The sequence below is a fragment of the Silurus aristotelis genome, assembly GCF_946808225.1.
Source record: "Silurus aristotelis genome assembly, chromosome: 5".
Taxonomy (NCBI): Eukaryota; Metazoa; Chordata; class Actinopteri; order Siluriformes; family Siluridae; genus Silurus; species Silurus aristotelis.
In genome coordinates this window covers 28,962,409-28,973,250 of record NC_139578.1, presented here as the reverse complement: position 1 = coordinate 28,973,250, position 10,842 = coordinate 28,962,409, and the positions used below count along the sequence as shown (strand labels likewise).

Sequence of the window (10,842 nt, the reverse complement as noted above, 5' to 3'; positions counted from 1 at the left end):
ATGCAAAGAAGCACCAAATTGCATTTTTTGGGATTATGAAATAATACATTACATAATAAAAAAGATGTCACATTAGAACAAGAATATAATTTATAATATAAATGTTGGATTCCTCCAAAAAATGTTTTTTTGCTATATTTATATATGCAATATATTGTATGGGCAAAGGTATTGGGACACCTGATTTTTCCAGACAGATGTGATTGTTAACACAAAGTTAAAGGTAAACAATTGTAAATGAGTCTTTGGATTCAGTAGCATAAAATTCCTCTTCACTTGAACTGGGAGACCCAAACACTCTCTCAGCATGAAATTTGTGCCCAAAACCAGCTCCATAAAGATCTGCTTCCTATGGGTTTGGTAAATGTGGAGGATCTCCTGCTAAAAAGCTCCAAATTTATTCGGATGAACGTTAATGCTGAATGCACCCCTTGCCTCCTCAACTCACCTACATCAGTACAAGCACAAATCTCCAGAAAAATCTAGTGCAACATCTTTTAAGAAGTGTGGAGGGTATTAGAAATACATTTTTAAAGCCTGTCAAATGTCTTCTTTTTTTTTTTTTTTTTTTTTTTTTTAGGAATACGATCCCACCCCAAGATCTGACATTAACCCAGCTGACTTTCTTCCCAGGTCTGAATGCTACTCTTACACACTCATTAACCTAAAATATCTCTTCCTGAACTCACTGGTAAGTTTGCAAGGCTAATCGTTAGCCAGCGTAATTACTGCGGCTAGCCTCTTTTTTTTTTTTTTTACACCTACGACCTCAGATGGTCTGTCTTTCCAAATCTTCTCTTTCTCACACACACACACAAACACACACACACACACACACACACACACACACACACACACACACACATATATATATATATATATATATATATATATATATATATATATATATATATATATATATATATATATATATATATATATATATATATATATATATTCACACCTGTCACCTTTTAGGGTCACAGGAAACCAGAGTCGTAACACTTTATAGTGACAATATCTGTGCTGTCACTCTGAATCAGTCTGATTATGGGGACAGCGTGTCACCTGAGCTGGTCTGGTTTGGATATGTACACTGTTTAAGAGACACTATATAGAAATATGGCTCTATACAATGCTGTAAAGTATTTGAGTGAATGTACTTCGTTACTGTTCTTAAGTAGTTTTTTTGGTTACTTTCGAGTTTTACTGAGTATCAAAGATAGAAGCAACTTTGACTCTCTACTCAACTACATTTATCAACAGATGTACTTTTTACTCCACGATATTTCAATTGAAACACTGACCCACACACATCTGCTGCCTGTGACGTTTTAACGCCGCTGGTATTATTTTCAGCCCAAAAAGTCTGAAAAGACAAATTTTAAGAAGCAGCTTTTGTTGAAGTTTTGAAGCTGAATAAAAAGATTGGCCCTCTCTAAAACTTTATCTCAAATGATCTACTTTCCGAATACTAAAGGTTCTTCTACTTTGTGACATGATACTGTCATTGTATTTGTTAATCTCTTTTTGAAAGATTTATTTAATACTTTGTCTTTTTTTACATTTTTTGACTGACTTGTTTACTCAAGTCAAGTTTATTTTTATAGCGCTTTTCACAACAGACATTGTCTCAAAGCAGCTTTACAGAATTTAACAGTTAAGGTGAACGATGTGTATTTATCCCTGATGATCAGCCGTGGCGACTGTGGCAAGGAAAAACTTTATTAGATGTTCTGTTAGGAACCAGACTCAAAAGGGGAACCCATCCTCATTTGGGTGACATCAAGAGTGCGATTATAGTCTTTAAACAATACAGAACACCGGAGAGTGAGAACTAACATGAGTACTGGAATGTAAGATTATGAGTAAAGTCCATTCTACTGTCTTTTACAGTAAATACAGTTAATAAAATGAATGCCGCTAAAATTAATTTGCGTTGATGCGCTATTAACGAGTTCATTTTGACATTCCAACCCAGTAAAAACCCAAAGAACACTATACGAAATCGATTTAAATGAGTAAATAACACTATTTCACTCCATAACACTTAATTATTAGACAATTTTGATGAGATAAACCTTGAATAGAAATGTTAAAACTAGCGTTTGAGCAGCTCGCGGTTGCTCACGAGCCGATCTGAATGAGAGTCGCCGGTCGGAATGAAAGTCGCGAGCATGTGAGGTCGCGAGTGCTGAGGCCGCGAGCTCCGAGGTTCCACTGTATATATATATATATATATATATATATATATATATATATATATATATATATATATATATATATATATATATATACATGCAGTATCTCAAAAAAGTGACATTACTACAGAAATGAAACTTGGATATATTCCAGCCAATATGCAGCTTATATATAAGTACAGATTTCCTGTTCTCTGAAAATAACTTACCATACAGCCATTATTGTCAAAATAGCTGGCAACAGAAGTGAATACAACCTACGTGATAACAGCTGCACGTCATGTGTATCTTGTATTAGAGCAGTTAAAAATGTGATGCTTTAAGTACAATTCTCTCATACTGACCACTGGATGTTCAACATGTCACCTCATGGCAAATAAACTCTCAGAGGATTTGAGAATTAAGAACTGTTTTCTGATGAGACTAAGATAAACTTGTTTGGCTCAGATGGTGTTCAGCATGTTTAGCGAAACCCTGCTGGGGAGTAGCAAGGAGATTGTGTCTTGCCTACACTCCAGCATGGTGGTGGTAGCATCATGGTCTGGGGCTGCATGAGTGCTCCTGATACTGGGGAGCTGCGGTTTATTGAGGGGAAACATGGATTCCATGTACATGTACTGTGACATTCTGAAGCAGAACATGATGCCCTCCATTCAGAAACTTGGCCGAACCGCAGTTTTCCATCATAATGAACGATTTCAAACATGCCACCAAGATGAGAACTGCCTTACTGAAGGTGAAGGTAAATGTGGAGTGGTCAAGTATGTCTCCAGACCTGAACCCTATTGAGCACCTGTGGGGCATCCTCAAGCAGACGGTAAGGTGGAGAAGTACCATGTGTCTAACATCCAGCAGCTTCGTAATGTCATTATGGAGGAGTGAAAGAGTGAAAATATAGTGAAAATATAGTAATTGTAATAGTTTATATCTAAATTCATTCTTAAACATGTTTCATATCACTTTATCTCAGTGTAGATTTTAGAGCAGCTCAGTGTATCTAAAAATACTAATAAAAAATGAATTATTTATATCTATTGAACTACAAACATCAACTATAGCTTTATTTTGTCAATGCTGGTAATCAATCGTGGTGTAAAGTGATAACACATAGCTAGGTGTGAGGCTTTACACCATTTTTAAGGTCTCTGCTTTTTGCTAGATGGTTGTTAAACTTCTAGCCATTGATTATAATATGATGAACACCAAACATCTGACCTGCTAGCACCATTTGATTCTGGTATTTCATGAAAAGTACTCCAGAAATTTAGTGTTGTCAGTCTAAATGCAACCTAGACAGAACCTGGGACAATGTGTACAACTCTACACTGTCCAAAACCCGAGAGCCATGAAACAGCAACCTTTCCCTCATGGGTCCACTGTTACTTATTTTACAGCATGTTCGATTATAACTCTCGAAACCAAGTCAGAATTTGGCCCCTAACAATTCCACAGCGAATCACTGGGACCTCTGGGAAAATGGCGAGATTTCCACAAATGGAAAGAAAGAACAACTTTTTCAGGTTCTCCTTTTCCTCTTTAGTCCCTGTTCTGAGGAAAAAGGCCTGTTTAAATTTTTTAAAGAATGTCTGAGAACTGACGGAGGAGTTCTTTGGACGGCTGCGGCGACAGACAGAGAACTCGCAGACAGTTTACAACCTTCTCCCAGATATAGAGGAGTCCAGACCTGGGCCTCAGCCATCAGGCTACGCTTGATAACTTAGACGCTTCCCAAAAGCACTGTAACCTTAATAGCCAGTAGATCGTGGGATACGCCGCTGCGCTGCTGTCTGTCTGCGACGCCTCACCGCTAAGTCACTTGGTTTCACAGAAACTGCCCTAATTTGTGACACATCTGCCGGCCGTTATTAAAAACTCGCTTCATTACGGCGAAGTTTTTGGGAAACGCCAGCTCGTTTAACAAGTATTCGCTCCTTATCTCGTGCCTTGTCTCTTGGACGCTGTCCAGAAGCAGATCCGACACTTTATGCTTATGTTCTTGCGTGCACCAGCATTAGCTAGAGGCATTCGACATTAAAGGCTTCGATTTCTGGGCTATAAATAGTATGCCAGGCTCTGTCCCCATGCCAGCATTCGTGGGTCCTGTTAAAAATCACAACTCGGGCATGTTACCGTGCTTTCTGCCCCAAGAGAGGCGCATTAGGCGGAGTCTGGGAAACAACACACACACACACACACACACATAAGCACATACACAGTCGCACACAAGTCTGGCTGCCCAGAAATATGTACCATGGGAATGATAGAGGAGGCGTGCTTTTCTTGTTCTTTTTTTTTTTCTTTCTTACTTATTTTAGTCCTGATGTCTGAGGCGCCCAGGATGTGACACAACAAGCATGATTCTTTCAGTGGCCGACACACACACACACACACACACATACACAGACCCGTTCAAATGTATAAATATACATAAGCAAAAGCACCTCATTGACTTTCTAAATATAGAAATGACCGTATATCCTTCACGCAGAGCTTGTAGAATAAAACTGAAAGACTTTTGAGCCACTAACACACACTAACACACAAACACACACACAGTACTTTCTGCTCTCCCCCCCCGTCCTCAAAGAATCAGTCAGCCATGCATAAATGTACTGAATCACCACCACTACTGAATTCATATTCGAGAGTCTAGATAGGTCTCTAAACTCCAGCTGAGGAAAGGTTGATCATTCATACATAATGTTTGACAGTATTTAACATTCTGGCTGCGATTCCAATATAAAATCTTTCCACATGCGGCGTAAAAACAAAAGGAAAGAAAGAAAAAAACAATCACTGATTACTGCTTGGCTGATTGAATGATACAGTTGATCAAAGCGAGAGTAATACAGTAGCTGAATAATGTCCTCCATGACAAGCCTGCACGACACATGATAATGAGCAAATGAAGGGGAATGCTAGAGAGTCAATTCCTCTTTCTGTCGTTCTGTTCTTCAGCTACAACACGGCTCTGAAGACTGAAACCCTACTTCATCGGATATACAAGTTTCTTCCTTTTTGTTTTTTACACATTGTGCCTTTTTATTTTAATTAATCAAGTTAACTAATATGTTTGAGGGTTGACTATTACATGCAACCCTAAATGGACAAAAAGTACTACTACTACTACTACTTTGCTACTGCAAAACAAATGCTTATTTCCCTCCAACCTCATGCCCCTCAGTGTTTATTTGCTTACATGAGAAGTGTCATTATCGCCACTACGCTCGTCTATTTCTGTCATTTTTTTTTTTCCGAAAAGACTTGCGTCAGCAGCTTGCGAACTATCGGCCGAATCTTCTCCCCGTTTTGCATGCGAGCGAAGACCAGCGTGCATTTGAGTGCAAGCCCTTTGGACACAAAGAACAATGGGATATCGCATTTTCCTATCAGCTGTTTAGAATAAAAGCATGAACAACCGTGAGCAACCCGAGCTCACCTGGGGGATGACGCACGCTCGCCATCATCTGATAACAAACAAATGGGCCCCGATGAGTTTTCTGAAACAATTTTAAGATCGATATATGGGTGGGGAAGTGGTGTGATAGATAGATGGATGGATTGGGGATATGGGGTTAAGGGCCTTGCTCAGGGGCCACGGAGTGGCAATTTGGTGTTGCTGGGATTTGAACTCACAACCTTTGTGTCCAAAGTCCAATGTTTTAAAGACTAAACTACCACCTTTCCCAGCTGTATGTGTATATGGATGGATGGATGGATGGATGGATGGATGGATGGATGGATAGATGAATGAATGCATGCATAGATGATGCATGCATGCATGTATGTATGTATGTATGTATGTATGTATGTATATATGTATGGATGGCTGGATGTATAGATAGATGAATGCAAAGATGGAGGGATGGATGGATGAATGGATGTATGTACGTATATATGTATGGATGGCTGGATGTATAGATAGATGAATGCAGAGATGGATGGATGGATGGATGAATGGATGGATGGATGTATATATGTACGGATGGCTGGATGTATAGATAGATGAATGCAGAGATGGAGGAATGGATGGATGGATGGATGGATGGATGGATGGATGGATAAATAGGTGGATGAATAATTGAACAGAATAAGGGATGGATACATGGATGCGTAAATGGATGGATGGATGTACTTAGAGCCCACCTTTACCAAATGGTTTAATGATTTTATTGACCATTTATTTATTCATTAATCACTTTTACATTGTACACATTGTAACACTTTCATGGTTACTCCAGATCCAGAGTCCAGGAACCCAGGAACAGGAACATGAACTTATAACCCTGGAACATTGGTCTGGAGTTTGGAATGCACTTTGGATTGGGCTCCAATTCTTCACAGATCTCCATGCAAGAACTAGGGGCAGTTTAGCCTAGCCAATCTGCTGACAGCATTGAGAGAACCTTGAAGAAAACACACAGGACTTTGTCAGGACATGCAGGACTCCACTGTGCCTGGTAGATTTGGAGGCGGTCGCTCAGTGGTTAAGGATCTTGGTTACTAATCAGAAGGTTGGGGGTTCAAGCCCCACTATAACCAAGCTGCCACTATGGGGGCCCTTGAGCAAGGTCATTGAAGGCTTCCTAACATTGTTGGGATATGCAAAGAAAGAATTTCACTGAGCTTAGTATAAAGCACATTTCCTCCTTGCTGTATTTATAGGTAAACCTTATATGACATCTCTAGATCTCCTGAAACACCATATTGGGCAGCGTGGATTTCTGCAAATATGAAACAATTTGCATGACTCAAGAAACAATGCTGAAGATTTATGACTTAAATCATAGAAAGTACTCATTGGGATCAGGAGAGCCTCTAGACGTGACTTAAACTCTAAGATAGTTGTGATGTTCATAGCGTTTGCGTGAAATGTGCCATAATCATACTGTCCATGCTTCCCTACATAACCCCAAGCAGCATCGATCACATTCTCTGTGGCCACCCTTCAGCACTGCTTTAATGTGGTGAATGTTCTCGATTGCGAATCCCCAGCAATGAAAAACAATCCAAATATTAATAAGGAATGACAGTAAAAAGGGGAAATGTCTCTCTCTGGACAGCTCACATGATTGAAGAGGGTCTGGAGAGGAAGAAATCTGAGGGAGAATTTCAGCATGAAAAATGACCTGCTTGTCCTGAGTCGACAGGAATATCCATCCGGCATGTTTGCACCCATTCAGAGCCGCAACATGTACAAGCAACGAGCGTAGGAGGTGCTTTAAAAAAAACATGGAATTGACCAGAGGCGGAGATAAAAAAAAAATGTCTGTTTTCTTACTCACGGGTGCATGTGTTGGTCGTGACCGTATAAAGACAAACGATGCCACTGAGACAGAGCAGAGAAGGAGGTTCAGGTTGGGTTTTTTTCGGGGGCGTTACGTATTTCTTTACTGTTTTGCTTCGTAAAAATAATAATCGCTTCATTTAGGAAAGCCCAGGGTTACAAATAGCCACCATAACAAGCAGATCTGGATTCTTGGGCAATGCATCCTCGAGGCTAGAGTCTGAATAAAACCAGAAAGCTTACGACACAGAGGAAGTGAGGTATTTCAGACAGAGTGGCTCTGTTTGCACTTTCGAACGGAGAACAGTGAGACAGTGCATGTAATGGACAGGGAGACAAGGAGCTAACTTAATATGCCCGCTGAATTATGCGCAGAAACTATGACACACTTGTTGAGTCTCTTGCTACTGAGGTTGTACCTTGTTACATACATATTGAACGGAAACGTTTTTGGGTCGCGTACCACCCCAGAGAATTAATCGGCCTTCGCAAACACTGACCTTCTGTTCTTTTTTGCTCATTTATAAAATATTAAGGATATATCCTGGACATAAACATCAGCATTCATCAACAACGAGCCAAATCATAAGTCGGAGACTTTATGAGACGATCATTATTCTTTTTTCGAAAAAATGTGCTAATCTGAAACGGATCTAAAAATAATGATACACGATTTAGTGAAAAATCTGTACAAATTCAAATCAAACATAATATGGTTGCGATCAAATATTCTCCCATCGGTATGATTACGTTGCTGCTGTAAAGCTCCGGGGTTAGCTCGGGTTATAACGTAAGTGGAGTTTTGTTAACTTTTCCCCATGGTTTCTCCGGTTTCCTCCCACTGTCGAAAAACACGACGCTAGATGGATTGGTTAGGCTCAATCGCCTCTAGGTGTGAATGTTTGCGCAGTGATGGATTAGAGGTCCAATCCAGGGTGTATTCCCACTGTATGTTCAAGGGATAGACTTTGGATCCACCATGGCCCTGACAGGATAAAGTGCTCGAAGATGAAGATGAAAGTCGTAACAAAATGGATGAACGCCATCCCTGCCTTTAGGCCTAACCTTAACCTTGGGAAAGCTGTGGAATTTCATGCAAATTTCCCAAGTTAAATAGTGCTCTCTTGAAAATTCCACCAAAGCTCTGCCTCTTACTGGTGTTTATTTACAAAACTCTAATCCTCTTCAAACCTCTAGAAGCTGTCGGTGCTTTTATTGTTCGCTGAGGGCAGCTGATCTGTTCTACAGAAGTGAAGGGCTGTGGAATTGCCATGGCTTTCTCTTGGGGTCAGGTGAGCTGATCCCTCTGGCCCTGAGGAAGCCCTGGTCCCACCCCGGCTGTAGCTCACTGTTGAACAGAAGACAGGCATTAAAGTGCATGATTTCAGACATGTATATTTATAGTATTTGGCAGATTTCCTTATCCAGAGTGACTTACATCTGAGCCTTTGAAATTGAATTCGAACTTGGGACCTTCTGATCCAGTCCAATGCCTTAACCATTGAGCTACCACCTCCCACCACCATATAATCTGCAATCCACAACACGGACAGTTTTAGTTCGGACTGTACAATTACATGAGAGTAGCACATTTGTGACCCCAAGTTTTGTGGTCATTTTGTAGAGAAGCGATGCCGGATTTACATTTAATTATATTGTATCCCATTAATACAACTGAGCAGCAATGGGGTTAGGGGCCTTGCTCAGGCACCCAGGATTGACATTTTAGTGTGGCAGGGATTTGAACTCACAACATTTAGATTCAAAGTCCAATGATTTAACAACTAAGCTACCACCTTTGTGGGTTACTGAAGGTTGATCGTTCAAATATCCAACCACCAGCACCAATTCAATTCAATTCAATTCGATACAAGGTCGTTCCTTATCATTGTAAGTTGATCCCTAATGAGCGAGACTGTGGTGACTGTAAATCCCTGATATGGAACAAGGAAGAAACCTTGAGAGGAACCAGACTCAAGAGGGAACCCAATGCCAGGTCCTTGAGCATGTTCCTTATTCATCATGTTCTTAGCTGTATAATTTGCTTGGGAAGAAGGTATCAACGAAAATATGTTACTGAATTTTGCCAATCTTGCCAACTAGAAACATATAGGTAGCAATTGTGCATCCCAGTGATTGGTTGAATTCCACTGTCACAGAATCATAATTAATCAAAATCAATCAAACCCACAATTTGGATGGTTTTAGTTTTTTCTGAGTGGAATTTATGGTACAACCATTTTTAAAAGCAGCATCTTATAACGTTCCTTTGATTACAGTTAATGAGATCATCTCGTTATCAGAAAGATCTTGAATCCTTGGGTGCAAGGTTTAGATAGGACTAATTTGAAAAATCACACATAGAGGCAGTTTAAAGACACTAGTCTGCATATTACATGTTCTTTGGCGTGAACAGGAAACCAAATGAAACCCTAACAGACATGGGAAAAACATGGTGAAACTCCACACAGACAGTAATCTGAGCTCAGGATTGAACCTTCTAGCTGTGAGGAAGTAGCAAGGCTTAGTGTATCTCCATTGAAAACCCATCATAGTTTGAAAATGATTGGAAATATGGATACTGTGGAAATTATGTCACCATCCACAAACCTCCAAAAGATCAATACTTTCAGGAACAGAAAACTCAACAAGACAACAGATTGTAAGCATAGGTATGATGTAAAAGCTCTGAGTAAAGGATAAAGAGTTTCAACTATAAGAAAGACAAGAGCAATATGAAAGCTGTCCGATCTAGACTCCATAAGAGTTCTTCTGTTGTTCCTCAGGGGGAAAACACTATAGTTAGGACAGATTGAAGCATGGGAGAATATATATCAGTTCTTTCCTCTGGGCTGATGGAGCAGCGATGAAACACACACACACACACACATGTATATTACCCAGGAGCCCAGTGTGAGGCCCTGGTTTTTAGGACCACCAGAAAAGCCCACCACCAAGGACCAAGGACAGACACTGTGTTTTAAGAGCTGTTGAGAAACAAGTCATAAATAAAAACATAAATGCGTACACGACCAGCTTTGAGCCTTTGCGTTTGTGTAACTTCATGGATCTCTTTTCTTTCTTTTCCTTTCTATTTTCCTCCACATATTCCTCGTTTTTTTTCTCCCTCTCCCTCTTCGGGAGTCTCAGGGGGCCTGTGCTGGCCGGCGAGTTTCTCAGGAATGTTTGTCTCTCCTCGCGCTGCTCTCAAGGGGAACGTTGGTAGGGGTCAGCGCTCGCCTTCAACCCCCCCGCCTTCATCCCTTGCGGCTATCAGTTAACTCAGTTAGCATGAGATAACGTACACCCCAACAACCCCCCCTGGCCACCATATACACACACACACACACACAC

At 40.4% G+C, this 10,842-nt stretch overlaps 1 long non-coding RNA gene across 1 annotated transcript; it reads right to left on the bottom strand.

Moving 5' to 3' along the window:
* Positions 1-6,424: 6,424 nt before the first annotated feature.
* LOC310726703 lies at positions 6,425-7,677 on the bottom strand. The gene is made up of 3 exons (XR_014533811.1): positions 7,487-7,677; positions 7,270-7,420; positions 6,425-6,607 (listed from the first exon to the last, which is right to left on the bottom strand). It is a non-coding gene; the product is annotated as an uncharacterized lncRNA (long non-coding RNA).
* Between the last annotated feature and the right edge of the window lie 3,165 nt (positions 7,678-10,842).